The 15,464-nt window shown below is 33.9% G+C and overlaps 1 pseudogene; it reads right to left on the reverse strand.

The window, feature by feature from the left end:
• LOC149218731 (nibrin homolog) overlaps nt 1-15,464 on the reverse strand; it is a 40,121-nt pseudogene that overhangs the window by 3,001 nt on the left and 21,656 nt on the right.

The raw sequence follows: 15,464 nt of genomic DNA on the forward strand, positions 1-15,464 counted from the left end.
TATTTTTAGCATTTTTCGGGTCTTGAACTTTTGGAGCCGTTTTGAGGTCCTAAACGATGTTTTTTGTGGAATCTGGGAGCAACATCAGAACCAAAGTTGTATTTCTCAGATAGATCTTTCTAACAAGATATTGTGCGCGTCAAACAGAGATTGTATGCCAAAGTTACAACCCCAGGAAATTGATGCACCAATTTACCCAAGCGGGGCCCACAATTTGGCGTTTCATCTTCTAGAGTTAGGTTTTTCGATGTTTAGGGTTTTCCATTGTTTCTCAACAATAAATAGGCCTTCGAGCCTCATTATAACACAGTTTAGAGGCATGTAGCCACCACATATCTTCTCAGAGATAAGCTACCATCGCCCTAGCTAATTTATTTCCATTTCTATTTGTAAGAATATTTCAGTATTTCCCAGTAATGAAATGAAGTATTATTTCTGCTGCATATTTGTATTTGTGGTTATCTCTGTAGATCAGTGGTATCATAGCGGTCTGCTTTTCCTCTGTTTTTCTTTGCATGCCCCCAATGAGGTCGGGATATAAGGAGTTAGGGCTTGAACTGGTCGAACCTTTGCAAGACGAGCCTCACAAATCCCGACAGCCTCCCATGGCAAATGAAAAGAAAGACGAGGGGGCAGGAGATCCTATCAAAATCTTGCTCGAAGAAGCCCTCGAGTGACAAAGGAACACGATGAGGGACAACTTTTCCCGGATCCTTCAGTGGCTACCCAGAGGCGACGCATTAGCTTCCAATAGCTACTCTAGAAACGACACACCATTTAAGGTACAAGTTAATTTTGAAATCCCCATCTTCGAGGGTCAAATAGATGCAGATGTCGTAGATAAATGGCTAAGTCTGCTAGAAGGGTATTTTTCTGCTCATGATTTTTCCAGTCGAGAAAAGATTATTTTCACTCTTCTCAAAGTAGCCCCCCACGTCAAGGACTGGTGGGAAACCTACTGCGAGCAAAAGGATGAAAGTAAGGACTCACTATTTTTAGCCACACCCACTTGGAATTCATTACGGGATGCCATCAAGGAGCAGTATTACCCTGTCAAAAGCTATGAGGACAAATACATAAAGTGGACCACGCTGCGGTAAGGAAGGGACCAAGATGTGTCGGAGTTCACAAACATTTTTCATACCCTTCGCACACAGTTGGGTATCAAGGATTCTGAGATACATTTGGTACTCAAATACCGCGGCCGCCTACACAAGTACATCTAAGAAGAGGTGGAGTTCTTGAACATCTCCTCACTCGGCATGACGTACTCATACGCTATCAAAATCGACTAGAAGTTTAAACAGAAGAAGTGAGATTTTGGATCTGCGAATCCAAAGACCAAAGGAAAAAGCCAAGGTGGGATGACCTAAGACAACCCGTCAAAGCCGCAAGAAAATAACAACACCACGAAGTCGATGAAGGAGACAGGAAAGTGGTGCGAGTTCCATAAGAGCCCCACTCACAACACAAGTGAGTGTCGAACCAAGCAATCACTAGTGGCTGAGTTGAAGGCTTCAGAATCAGATGCATGTTTTGACCCTGAGTCAGAACTCGAAAAGGGGAATGACAAAGGGAAGCAGATCATTGACGTGGAGCCCAGTGCCACTGTTTCCGCCGCTAAGATCCAGAAGAATGAGCCTGAAGATCTAGAGGAGGGGGAGTGTCTTTTCCACTCACAGATGTGGGTTAAGGGTTCACCGCTGCAATTCATTGTTGATAATGGGAGCCATAAGAACCTCATTTCAGCAGAGGTCGTGAAACGGTTGGGCCTACCGACTACACTGCACCCGCAGCCGTATAGTATCTGGTGGCTTCACCAAGGACGAGATCTCCGAGTTTTCCAGCAGTGCCACCTTCCCTACAGCATCAAGCCCTTCACAAACGAGGTATTGTGTGATGTTGCACCTATGGATGTTTGTGATGTATTATTAGGCCAGCCATACTTATAGAGGTGACATGCTATGTATGATTCAAGGCCTCACGTTGTTATTTTTACTTTAGGTAATTAATTATACAGGATACTGGAGGTAGCCCCACCTACTGCCACCTCTTTGATCTCTGCTAAGAAATGCAGCAAGATCATCTCCCAGACTAGGAAATTCATTTTCTATCTGGTTAGCTCTGAAAATAAGGAGAAGATCGTCACCACACCCATGACCGCCGCTAAGGGTTCCTCCATGCAACAGCAGCAGCAGAGGGATACGGTCATGAAATAACACAAAATGAACTTCTCCTCACCCATATAGGTACCACACAAGTTTCAAGTGGGTGACAAAGTCTGGTTGCATCTACAGAAAGAACGCCTTTCAAGAACCCATCAAAAGCTCAAACCACACCGACATGGTCCTTACACCATTACCAAGGATGTGGGAAACAATGCTTTGGAGCACAACATTCCCTCATTCCTTCGCCTACACCAAGTTTTCAATGTGTACTGCCCTTGACCATGCTTCCCACCATTACTGGACACATCAGAGATTGTAGAACAGCTCACCAAGGACCAAGTTCAGTAGCAACTTCCTCATCTCATGGAGGAACCCAACGCAATGGGGATCATTGCTTCCTAAGGGGGGGAGGAATGATCCAGGTGGATGTTGGTGGCCACCCACCTATCGCACATGGACCCCCACAACTATCTCTATCAGTTTTTCAGTTTCCTTATTTGCAGCACAATTTACTATTTTTAGCAGTTTTTCGGGTCCTGAACTTCTGGAGCCATTTTGAGGCCCTAACCGACGTTTTTTGGCAAATCTTGGAGAAACATGGTCTATGGACCGATGTTGCTCTCCCCAAATTTGTAGTTCTCAGATAGATCTTTCTAACGAGATATTGTGCACGTCAAATGAAAATAGTATGCCAAAGTTATGACCCTGAGAAGTTGATGTACCAATTTACCCAAACGGGGCCCACAGTTTTGCGTTTCATCTTCTATGGTTAGGTTTTTGGATGTTTATGGTTTTCCATTGTTTCTCAACAATAAATAGGTCTTCCAGCCTCATTGTAACACAGTTTAGAGGCATGTAGATGCCACATCTCTTCTTAGAATAAGTTACCATCGCCCTAGCTAATTTATTTCCATTTCTGTTTGTAAGCATATTTTAGTATTTTACAGTAATGAAATGAAGTATTATTTCTGCTACATATCTGTATTTGTGGTTATCTCTGCAATTTTTTGTGTTCCTATTTAAATTTGGATCAACCTTCCTCCCACACGCTGTGTGAACAATTCAGAGCAGAGGGATTAAATGTTTCTCACTCTCTCCCATAATCTTACCTTCTCCTATGTTGGATCGTCGGTCATTGCAACAGTTTCTATGTCATGGAGTCTAGGATCTCATGACGTGAGATCTCCCAGAACCAAGTGTAGTACCTTTGTGATGGGAGCAGTCACGTTGTTGCAGCAATGTGAGCCTTTCAATTCCATGAGGCACGAGGATGGGTCGGGATGAGTAAAGGATGATGAGACAAGGACTGGGAGATGGAATGGACTAGAGAAGGGTGTCATAACTGAATGGAGTGGAGGAGGAACATAATGGAATAGAGGCTTATCAGAATGGGAAGGAGAAAGGTGACGAGAGCTAGGGAGGAGAAGTGAAATGGGAGATGAGGGGAGGGGGAGGAATGGTCGGGGGGGAATATAAAGAAAATGAATGGAGAGTGGGGGGGTAGGTAAGGGATATTGATTTACATACCCTAAGATTTCGATATTTCTTTGAATTCCAAATCTCTTAGTCGAGCCAAGGATGTCAACCTCAGTCCAATGTTTGGAACTCGTGACTATGATTAGGGAATGCATAGTGTTTCCTCTATCTCATTCATTATACTTCTTTTTGCATTCAATTGACAAGTCAAATTTTCTTGCTTATTTGCTTCCTAATTATTCCCTCTTAGGATGTGAAAGAATGACACCGAATAAAAGAGGGGAATCATACCTTGGGATCTCTGAGTGATTTGATTTAGATTCATGTCTTTTGCTGATGAATTGTATTTCATATGTTTTATAATCAACATTGGGTCTACTAAGACTTGGATCTTTTTGATGCCCTTTTTTTGAGCAAAGGAAACTCCTAGAAACATATCATAAGCCTCAGCTTTAGTTTTTGTCTTCCTACCTAGGCCTCAAGCATATCTGTCTTTGATGTTTCCTTCGGGATTAATGAGAATCCCTCCCCCTTCTACCACCACAAAATAGTTATGTTGTTGCTAAAAACTAACACAATCAGAAATTTATAACAAAAGGTACAATTGTATAAAATATTAAGGCAGTATTCAAAGTATGAATAATCTATCTGTATTAGGTGTGACTTGCCATCTTTCTTCATGTCATCCAATATTGCTTTAAGTAATCTAACAATCACCTTGCATAAATAAATTAGAATTTTTAAATCTACTTTTTTAATGGAAATGAATATAATAATATGTTTATGATGAAGATGGGGTATATAGAAGCAGTGTCGGTAGAAAACCCGAATTTTATGCAATATCTATTAATATTAAAGGGTAGAATAGAATTTTTTTTATTGCACATTCATGTGTCTCTTTTACGACAAACGATGTTGCATCTCATAGAGTTAGTTGTGGTTTTTGTAAAGCACATCTTATAAAATTTTATAAACAAACAATCACAAATTTATTGATGATGTATAGAGATGGATATCTTCCACATATCCTCTCAATGTTCATTAAGGTAGTTTTAATTGAAGAAAAATAATACTTATTACTACCATTACCATGTTCAATTTAAGCTTTGTTATCGACTTGGTTCTTGGAAATTAGGCAAATGAGTCTTTTCAACTATGATTTGGTCTATTACAAGAGATTATAGGCTTCTGGGATATTAGTTGGGATACAATAAGTGAAGACAATCATAATGAAGTAGCATGCAAGTTAATGTTATTGATTGTTAACAATATGGTTTTAGAAGCTTAGGAAAGTAAATCAATAAGTGTAAAATTGATTTACAACATTCATACATTGAAATTTGTTTACAATGTTACAAATAACTCCTAGACATAATGAAGTAATACTACACATGAAAATACATAAGAAACTCAATGAATGGATGTCATAATATATATCTTTGTGATAAAAATATCAAAAAACCATAAAATTAAATGAACAAACCAAGGAATGTCAATGTTAAAGAGCACAAAGGATTACTTATTATGTATAATATATTGCCCATATGAGAGCTACATTAAAATTGGATAATTATCACAATGAAGTAAGATAACATCATGTACTTTGGTCATGTATGGAATATGATTATAGAACCTAATTTCACAAAGACATGTATAGAACTCATTATAAAGATGGATGGTTGTTTTTAAATAATAGATGGTAAATATTTATGTGTGAACAGATTAACAAATGATAAATGGATGTGATACCTAATGATCATCTCAATACAAAATGAAAAAGATGAAAAAGATTGAAAATTGTCCCATTCTCCAAATCCAAATTGAGCATGACATAAATTACTTCATCTAACTTTTCTCATTTATATAATTCCTAATCAAGGTTGATATTCCGGGTACCTTCTATGTGTTCTCTCCAAGTTGTAATGTGGCTATGATGTGGCACTTTAACCTATTGTTGAGGTAGGATAGATGGTTTTCCACTAATTTTGTGCCAAAGGTATTTAATATGAGCATTAAATGACTCGAGTGATAAAATCCTAACATAAGTAGTTGTGCACACGATATCTAATGTTACTAGATATCGGTGTTGTCAGGCAAGAAGATGGCAAGATAGGGACTATGATATCGGTGTTGTCAGGCAAGAAGATGGCAAGATAGGCACTATGGTAAATTAGGCATGACGATGCTCCGATATAAATATTACTAATAAATATTAGATGCAAGTTAAAATTATACTCAAGAAAAAACAAGTTATGATTTATTTTAGAAATTGAGAATATTATTAATGCATTATAAATCTATCATTTCTAACTATCGAGATTTTGGAATTTCAAAAATACTAAGTTGAAAACTTTCCATTGTGATTACTTAACAAGAAGAGTAATATTTTTTAATTTATTTATTTTTAATTCATAGTTTAGTTGCACTAAAGTTATAAAAACCCTTATTTTAAATATTTTTATAAGTGGATAATATATATATATATATGATAGAAAGTTAAATTTTAAAAGTAATAAAATCATCAATTTTATATTATTTTACGATATAGTTTTAATATTCAAAAAATTGGACTTTAATTGAAATAAGAATAAGAATAATGAAGAGTTATGAATTTGATGAGAGTAAAGATAAGGTTTACGATACCAACAACTTAAGGTTTGTTATAGAATCAACAACGAAAACAAATGAAGGGATTGGGGTTCTCTATTTTTGCAATGTATTAGTTGGAAATGACTTGAATCGTAACCAAGTATTGGTGGCAAAACATGGTTGGGGAAGGAAAATAGTCAAAGCACTTGAATTAAGCGAGACTAGTGGCCCTAGTGCAACAATAATTGTCCCAGAGCAAACTGAGCTAAGAAAAATGCAACCACGACACATTGATATGTTGGCCCTCATTTTCTATCAAATTTTGCTTATTAAAATACACCTAATTTCCATCATTTTCAACCATATACCATCCATATACACCTTATTTTGACCAATTTATGCATATTTAGGTATATAAATTATGTTTTTCAATTTTTAGATATTTTTGCAAAAATTGGGTTTTTAGTGTATTTTTGGACAAAACTGAAAATTCCCGTAATGGCTCCATTGAAGTCATACTTGCAGGACACCTGGGCACGATCTGAGCATAGATATGGAAAGCTTGGGAACCAAGGATGGACGTGTACCTATTGGTTTGGTCAAACCAAGCTAAAACATGCCCGGTCAACTATGGTCAAACATGACCTGTTGTTCAGAAAATCCCTAGGAAATAGGCCAAATTTAGTATTTTTGGGGATTTTCCAAATTTTGTGTAACTGAATGGATGGATTCGACCAAGATAGATGGGATTAGGATAGATATGACTGTTAGAGACATTTTAGTCAAGTTTGTTTATTATTTCTCTATTTAAGCCAAGACTATTGAAGGCTTGGGTATGTAGAATTTTATGTAATTTGATTTTGAGACTCTTTGAAGACTGAAAGTTAATTGAAGAACTTGTTTCATTTCATTTGTTGTTTGTGCTTGAGTGAGTAATTGAGTTTGTTGTAGCTGAGATCTCTTCATGTGTGCAAGGCAAGGGTGGAGGGCCCCCACACCAAGCTAAGTGAACTTCTTGGTTAATTTAACATAATTTTTATAAACTAGTTTTTGCTTCAGATTTCTTTAGATGTATGAAGATTTATTATGATTGTTGAATGAATATTTATTTAATTCTAATATGCATATGAAGGGACAAACAAGAATTCAAGTTAAATTATCCTTCTATTTGATTATGAGCTATAATTGAAATTCATTCTCATTTCCTCATTGAGTTATTTCTGAATTCTAGTTTCAATGCAATAGTAATAATGATGGAATAAGATTGTAAGGAAGGACAATCTCGACCTCCTTAGTTAGGAGCCACTTCTCTCTACATTTTATGCATCATAAACTATTGTTAATCAGTTAATTTTTGTTTCTCTTCATGAAAGAAATATTGTAGGAAAGGACAGCCTGGATCTCCTTAGTTAGGAGTCTCTTTCCTCATTTACTGTATATTGAATCGGAAACTATTAAGTTAGATTTTATGTTTGTAATATGCACTTCCATCAATCTTTATATTTCATCTTCTAAAATTGACTACAACTAAAATCCTTATACTTTGGACATGCTTTCAAGCCTACAAACCTAGATTGATAATTAAATACTTGTGTTAATTTGCATAATAAATTGACCAAACATGGCACATGTATAACCATATGCTAACAACCTTCCCAAATATAAGATAACCCCATCTTGAATCCTGAGCTAATTTGTAATTAATCGTAATTAATTATGTTAATGGTGTTGTATTTCCTATCAATATAGATGCATTGTTATTGAGACAAGAATGAACTAAATGAATTCAGGAACAATTTATATGCAATCGAAATGTTCAACTAATAACTATGATGACATAGTTCATTGGCAATATACGTGCAAAAATATTAGCCATGATACTATGAGTGATGAAATGAAAAGGGGTTATGGAAAATTCCCTTTTCAAATCCTTACCATGAAATTTGAATTCAAATTCAAACATTTTCTTGATTGCTAAGAACTCATTGACCATGAATGGATAGGTAGTTGGAATAATTACCCTCATAATTATGGAAGTTAGGGTGGTCGCTGAAATAGTGCTCTATTATTTAAAGGAAGGAATGGGTTGAGTGTGTTCCTCGTACTTTGAAGTTGACCCATGGATTTCCATGAACACTGAGGTAAATATGAGGTTGCATAGCAATAAGACTGTATTGATATGGAAAATTTTGGAATTGGAAAACGACTTATAATAGAAAAGGGTGTGAAACAATCATTCATGCATGGAGAGACACAAACATATAGAGAAAAGAAACATGTGCCTAAACAATGAGAATCATGAGTAGAATGTTTCCAACCTTGGGTTGAATGATGAATAAATCATTATGGGCAACTAAATTGTGTTCTGAGTGCCCAAATATGCCCAAAAAAGTGCCAATCATAAATTGGGTCATTGTTGGTGTGTTATGGGCTCTCTAAAAATGAATGTTGCATGAAAAATGCTCATTAGGGAGCTCTGAAACATAGCTAAGTAATGGTGGGGGGTTCATAAATTAATTCATGTTATGCAAGCATGATAAGGATTGGGTAAGGAAATCACCAAGAGATTGTAGAATATTGGAGGGATTTCTATATTGCTATGTTATCTAGCCAAGGAGAATTTGAAACCTATAGAGACTTTGGGCCCAATAGGAAAAATGAGTTATTTGTTGCTTTTTGTTTGTATATGTGAAGGAGAGTTTCCTTCAACCATCTTAATTTTCCGAGTGTTAAAAGTTTTTCCCTTAAGGTATCATGGCCTGGCTAAGGGGTGGCCAATTGTTGAAAGTAGTGATGCAATTGAGCCTATGGTTGGGTTGAATACAATCCTTCCCATAATGGTTTCCAGCTATAAGTAATTTCATATAAGTACTTCCATGTTTTAAATGTGTAATGTGATGTTTAGTTGATGTTATGGAAAAGGTTCTCATGGTTGTGTATCTCACTTATTGGATGTTGAAATATGAGTTTGGTTTTGCATATACAAGGTGCTATGTGGAATTTTGATGGAAAAAATGAATAGATAATCCGTACCATATATTATTTGCATCAATTTCAATGAATTAATTATAATTGTCCAACCTTGATAAATAATAGTTCTAAATTCAATATCATAAATTAACATTAGATATATGCATGCAATGTTGCAATAATAAACTAAAATTAAACAACATAAAAATCAACATTTATTAAAATTTATATTAAGCTAAAATAAATGTGCAAAGACCATTAAAGGATAAGACTATTGAAACATGAAACACACCCATAATAGGTAGTTAATAAGGTTATGGTGTTTTATATGTCTATGCATATAGATGGAATTCTTAGGTGTATCTTTTTATTTCAATTAATTTAATAGGAAGAATACCATGTCCCTCCTTTTCTCAATCAAGTCATGCAACTAAATATGCAAGAATTTGGCTCCATTAAAAGTTAGGTATCTATACAAGGTAATAAACTTCAATAAGCTATGGGTAGAGTTAAGTTTCCGTCATGTTTTAGTGTGAAGCACCTATGCATCAACAAGAAATCAAGACATGTGTATTGGTTTGTCTAGCATAATGTGTTCCATATATAGATGTTTGAGCTAGATACATTGAGGGAATTCACTTATGGTGTAATGGTGTATGATAAATAATATATCTTAATTAAAAACCTTTGACTTGGACATGAACATAAAATAAACATTTCTTTAGATGTTGATTATCTTTAGGATCAATAAGGATTTTCTAGTGAAAATGGATTAAGTGCTTTGGATGACATTTTCGATGAAGATTAAGCATCAAAATATCACCCTTAATTATCCAAATTGGTGTAGTGAAATGACTTAGAATATTATGAGAGAGAATATTAAAAAAAAAAAATCATAGCATATTTAGAAGATATTTGTGTTAATGAATTTGAGTAATCAAATTTCCCACAAATTACTAAAAAATAATGGGTCTTTTCTTATTTTTAGTTTCATACCATTTTAAAATAAAAAATCAAATTATCATGGGTGTGTGGTTTAGTGACAAATAATGAGATGATTATGTACAAATATTTTTCCCGGGGGGTGGTGATTGAAAGAATAAATAAAATGAAGATATTTTTACCTTTGATACGAAATGGGAGACCTTAAAATATCTTTTCCTTAAATCTATTATTAGAATTCATAATTGATTTTTTTTTTGAATATTTCTCTAACATGGCACCAATCAATTCCACTTCGCAAGGTAGTGCATAACAAACAATATCTATTGCAATTTGAAACATCACCCTATCATAGTCAATAGGTATGATGGAGTGCTGCCATAGAAAATATCTAGGCAATCATATACAACAATTCCTAAAAAAATCCTTCAACTCTATAGCTAGCTAACACTTTCAACAAAGTATCATACATAAACCAAATTCATGAGAGCAATACAAATTATGTTTCGGTGTGGATTACAAAAGCAAGTTCTTAATTGAGAATTGTTGAACTTATCCTAAGCTTTCACTTGCTATAAGAAAAAAAAATTCCATACATAATATGAAACAGGTTAAGTGTGAAATGTTTTTTCCACGTCATTAGATCAATGAACCCAACTAACCCACTTCATTTACATTTTTGTAGAAATTATTTTCACAACAAATTTGTCTTTATATGGGTTGAAAAATGGGCTTATAGTTGGGATTACATTTTTGGATTTTATGAATGGATAACAATGATTGTTTAAACATTAGTGGATCTCATTTTTAATAACATTCATAACGTAAACTAATAAGAGAAAATGGAAGAGAAGAGAAGAGGGGAAAATAGGGGAAATAAAAGAGGAAAAGGTGGAGGAGAAGTGAAGGATAAAAAGTGGGAGAAGAGAATAAAACCTAAAGAAGAGGGGAACGAGGGAGAGATAAAAGGAGGAGAACAAATATAATGAATATAAATAATAAATAATAATAATAATAAAACTAGGAGACATAATTTAACTAAGGGCATGACCACTCATCTTCATGACTAATTAATGCATATAAGCAAAGCATCACAAGGTATTGTATTAATCTATATCACATATTTCATTAATTATTTATAAATTATTATTCTATATGGATTTCAACTCTTTGTCTTATATTAGATATTAAGTTAATGAATTAGGGCCTCATGCTTTTCACCACAAACATATTTTTAGTCATAATTTCAAGAAACACCAAGGAAAAAATCATTTTGTTTCAAGTTCAAAGAAAATGATAAATTGTGAGTTAAAGTATTAAAATAGTTATCAAAGAAGAATCAATATTGTAGGAAAATAAAGTGAAGTCATTGCTATTAAATATTCATAGAATGAAATCACTGCAAAGAATAAAAAACCATTAAGATCAATATGTATAAGGATTAAATAATTAATCAATTCACATTCATAAAAGTGATGAATATAATTATAATTAGATATTGTAAATTAGGATATATTGTATCAATAACACAACTACCTAGCCATTAGCATGGAAGAGGAGCAAGCCTGTTGTATCAAATACCTTCATTGTAATAAAAACATAACTTTTACAAGAGCCCATTGAGTTTGGTTCTAATTATGTTTGAATTTTGTTTTGTATATCTTAAAAAATAGCATGGTATCAAATAGGAAGCTTCTAACCAATAATAAGATAAGTGGAATTGAAAAGGGATTTAAAAACGAGGTTTCAAAAAGTAAGTGCAATTTAAATTAAATTTTTATGAAATAATTGAATTATATATATATATATATATAAAGGATGCAAGGAACAAGAATGGTAGGGAAAAAATGCTCACAACCGTATATTATTAGAATTGAGTAGTCAATTGACAAGAAAAGAGGCTATTACTAGGGAAGAGGAGTAAGAGGTTTGAAGCCCCACACACTTGACATTGCAAGTGCAAAACTAGAATGCACATTTCACTATGATAAAAGGATTAAAAAGCATGGACTCTATACTATCCAAAATTTGTCTCTTTCTCTATCCCACACCTACACATTACAATCTTCCTCGACTCCATGAGGGAAAGATTCACAATTCTTTGACAAATATTCTTTACAACTTTAATGATAAAATAGTGAACAAGGTAACAATCCCAAAAAAATCACATTTATAACTTCTTTCAATGCATGCATTTGTATAGTGACCTTCCAATATTGGGAATTTGGGCCCCTCCTCTAAACTTTAGCTCAGAAAACATTACCATCTTGTAATAACACAACTTCCTTAGATAGTTGATTGAACTTTGTGTTAAACTCTTTATAAATATGAGTAAAAGATTGATGATCAAAATTACTTTTACCTCCATAACTTGATTCACGATTGAAAATAAAAACTTATTTTGATTCATTTATTATTTTCCCAATTTATCAACATTTTGGAATCTCCAAATATCTACAAGAGTTTTAACCCCATGTTTACTATTGTTTTTAGAGGAAACCACAATGCATAAATCTCATCAGAATTATTTTTTCTTTTCCTAACAACATATTTCAAATAAATATATTGTGTAGATCCTATACATGCACAAACATATACACATATTCCATATAAAAAATCATAACCTTATTATCATAACAAGTTACACTTTTCATATGTTTCAAGAGCATAAGAAATATCAAGAAAGAGAAAAATTTGTGCTATAGAGTAATGGATCCACAACAACCTACAACATATCTCATATAATATTGCATAGATAAAATTGGCTTCACCAGAACACCTATATAACCCGAGTCCAAACATAATATGGCCTCCTATGAACCTATCCAAAATAGTCCAATATATTTTAGATATGTCCATTATGGGCATTAATCTAGTATAGTCTAGTGACAAAATGTAGATAAAACATAAGAATTGATTAACAAAATAAAGATAGAAAAATATTCCTAAAACTAATTATCAATTAACCATAGAATACCACAAATTTCAAGGTTGAACTTCATGGAATATGGTGTGATAATATTATGAGGATTTCCAATTTGTATCCTGCAATGGATGTCATCTTCCATATGGCATATTGCTACCAGCTTTGGATAGCACATATATGGAGGAGTTCCTTTCTCTATAAATGCACATGAAATAAATATAAGTAAAATGAATGGAAAATATCATATTCTCCTTTAGTAGGCATTGTATGGTGACATATGTACATCTGTGTTCATTCCCGAGCCACTTAATCATTGTCATCAAGTCCCCAATACTTATAACCTGGAAATACCTTTCTCAATGGCCAACAATAAAACAAGTTTGAGTGTCATAAATTTAGAGTAGTTGTTGGTGCCCTATCCTAACCCCACATGAAATGTGAAACTTTTTACGTGAATGATACCTCCAGTGCCACAAATGAAAGGTTCACTTAGAGAATCCCCATTGAAACAGAGCCAAGAAAAATCCCTATTAATATTCTCTACAACCATATTCCTATCTAAAAATACTTGCTTGTCTTATGGGAATATTTTTAAATTGTTAAGACCCTAAATAGTTCACTACAATATAAGAGTGAATCTGTCATCAAATAGACTTGAATTTTGAGCCTTCCAAATTCCCTAATAAATAATCTGAGGTAAAACTTTGAATGCCTTAACCTCAAAATTTGAACACCACTCGACATCAAGCTCATTCATTCGCACTTCGCAAGATGTACTTGGGTACCTTGGCACTCATTGACATTAATGGTGAGTTTGCCTCGCATTGGTTAACGACATTCATCAATGGTCGGTAATCCAATGACTTCTTTCCATGTTCGACATCGAGACATTCATTCACATGGAAAGAATTGTGCCACGATATGGGACGAGATGAAGACTATATGATTCAGGAGCAGATTATTTTGGAACAAATTCAGTAGCAGTAATAAAGGATCTACATTCTCGACTTCATCCATCATATATGCAACCAAGACACAGATCACATTCTTGTATTCTTCATTCCATGATTCAGCAGCAGGAGCTACACATTTCTACATATACACAGCTTGTCCACTCAGGTAAGTAAAGGTATGTTCTTTCCTAGCTTTTTATCATACAATTCCTTTAATACTAAAATTATAATTTTTGGAAAATGTTTCACCATGTTCATATTCACATCCATACTCCATTATCACCTTCCATATGTCATATATGTCCTTTCTACACATATCATCCTACCCAACATACTTTTTCTAACCAACATACTTTTTCCAAACAACTACTATTGCATTATGATTCAAATGTTACATGTTTTGCAAATAATGATCAAAGAAAGAAAGGTTGATTACATGTTTTCAAAGACTTTTGATGCAACACAAAAACAATGAAAGTATTGTTACACAAGAACCAATACTAAGCAAATTTTGGTTGTTACACAAGAACCAACCAAACTAATATGTTGCACTCGATTAAATGTTTTCAAAGTCTTTTGATGCAACACAAAAATAATGAAAGTATTGTTACACAAGAATCAATACTAAACAAATTTTGGTTGTCACACAAGAACCAACCAAAATAATATGTTGCAAGCAAATGTTTTTAAGAGAGAAGACTTTGCAAAAAGGAACAAAGTTGTCAAAAAGGAAATTATGTGAAGTTAAAAAAATCGACATCAGCCAGAGTTCATGTAAAAGCAAGACAATTCAAAAGATCAAATCATGATCAATGCAATAGATTGCATGAGGACATGCAATAACTTAAGTTGGGGAGTATGTTGGGCCTCCAAATTAACCTTAATTTTCACTCCATTTTCACCTTTTATCCTCATTTTGTCATCTCATTTCACCATATTATCATTACATAACCCTATATTTCCATTACCATATGAGTTTATATTCTCATTTTCCAAAGTTATTAATTTCATGTATTTAGAGTGAATTTATGATTAAAAGTTAGAGAAATAACATGTATTTGCTTATACCTAAAAGTGGCTTGAGTTTGATGACAAGTGTAGATCATTTGGAAGCTTCCAAGGCACCCTTATGTGGCCTCCTAAGATCAAATTCGAATTTCAACTCAAGAGGTGGACCATATTCCAAGGAGAAAGATCATGGAGATTTTGATGTGTCATGGGATTTGTATCTAGTATTTAGGGATAAGTTGAGACAAGTGTGGGTCTAGTAGATATTTAAGGGATCTACATTTATTGAGTAGATATCCCTAATTCATGTATAAATAAGAGGAGCATCCTCCAAATCATGTAATGAAGGAGGAGGAGAGAGAGAACAATTATCAGTTATTCATTAGCATTAGATTTATGTTCATTCAACATGAATAATACCATTTTCTCCAA

This window comes from Pinus tabuliformis, chromosome Q (genome assembly GCF_031772625.1).
Source record: "Pinus tabuliformis cultivar Carrire ecotype Pingquan chromosome Q, CPIR1, whole genome shotgun sequence".
Taxonomy (NCBI): Eukaryota; Viridiplantae; Streptophyta; class Pinopsida; order Pinales; family Pinaceae; genus Pinus; species Pinus tabuliformis.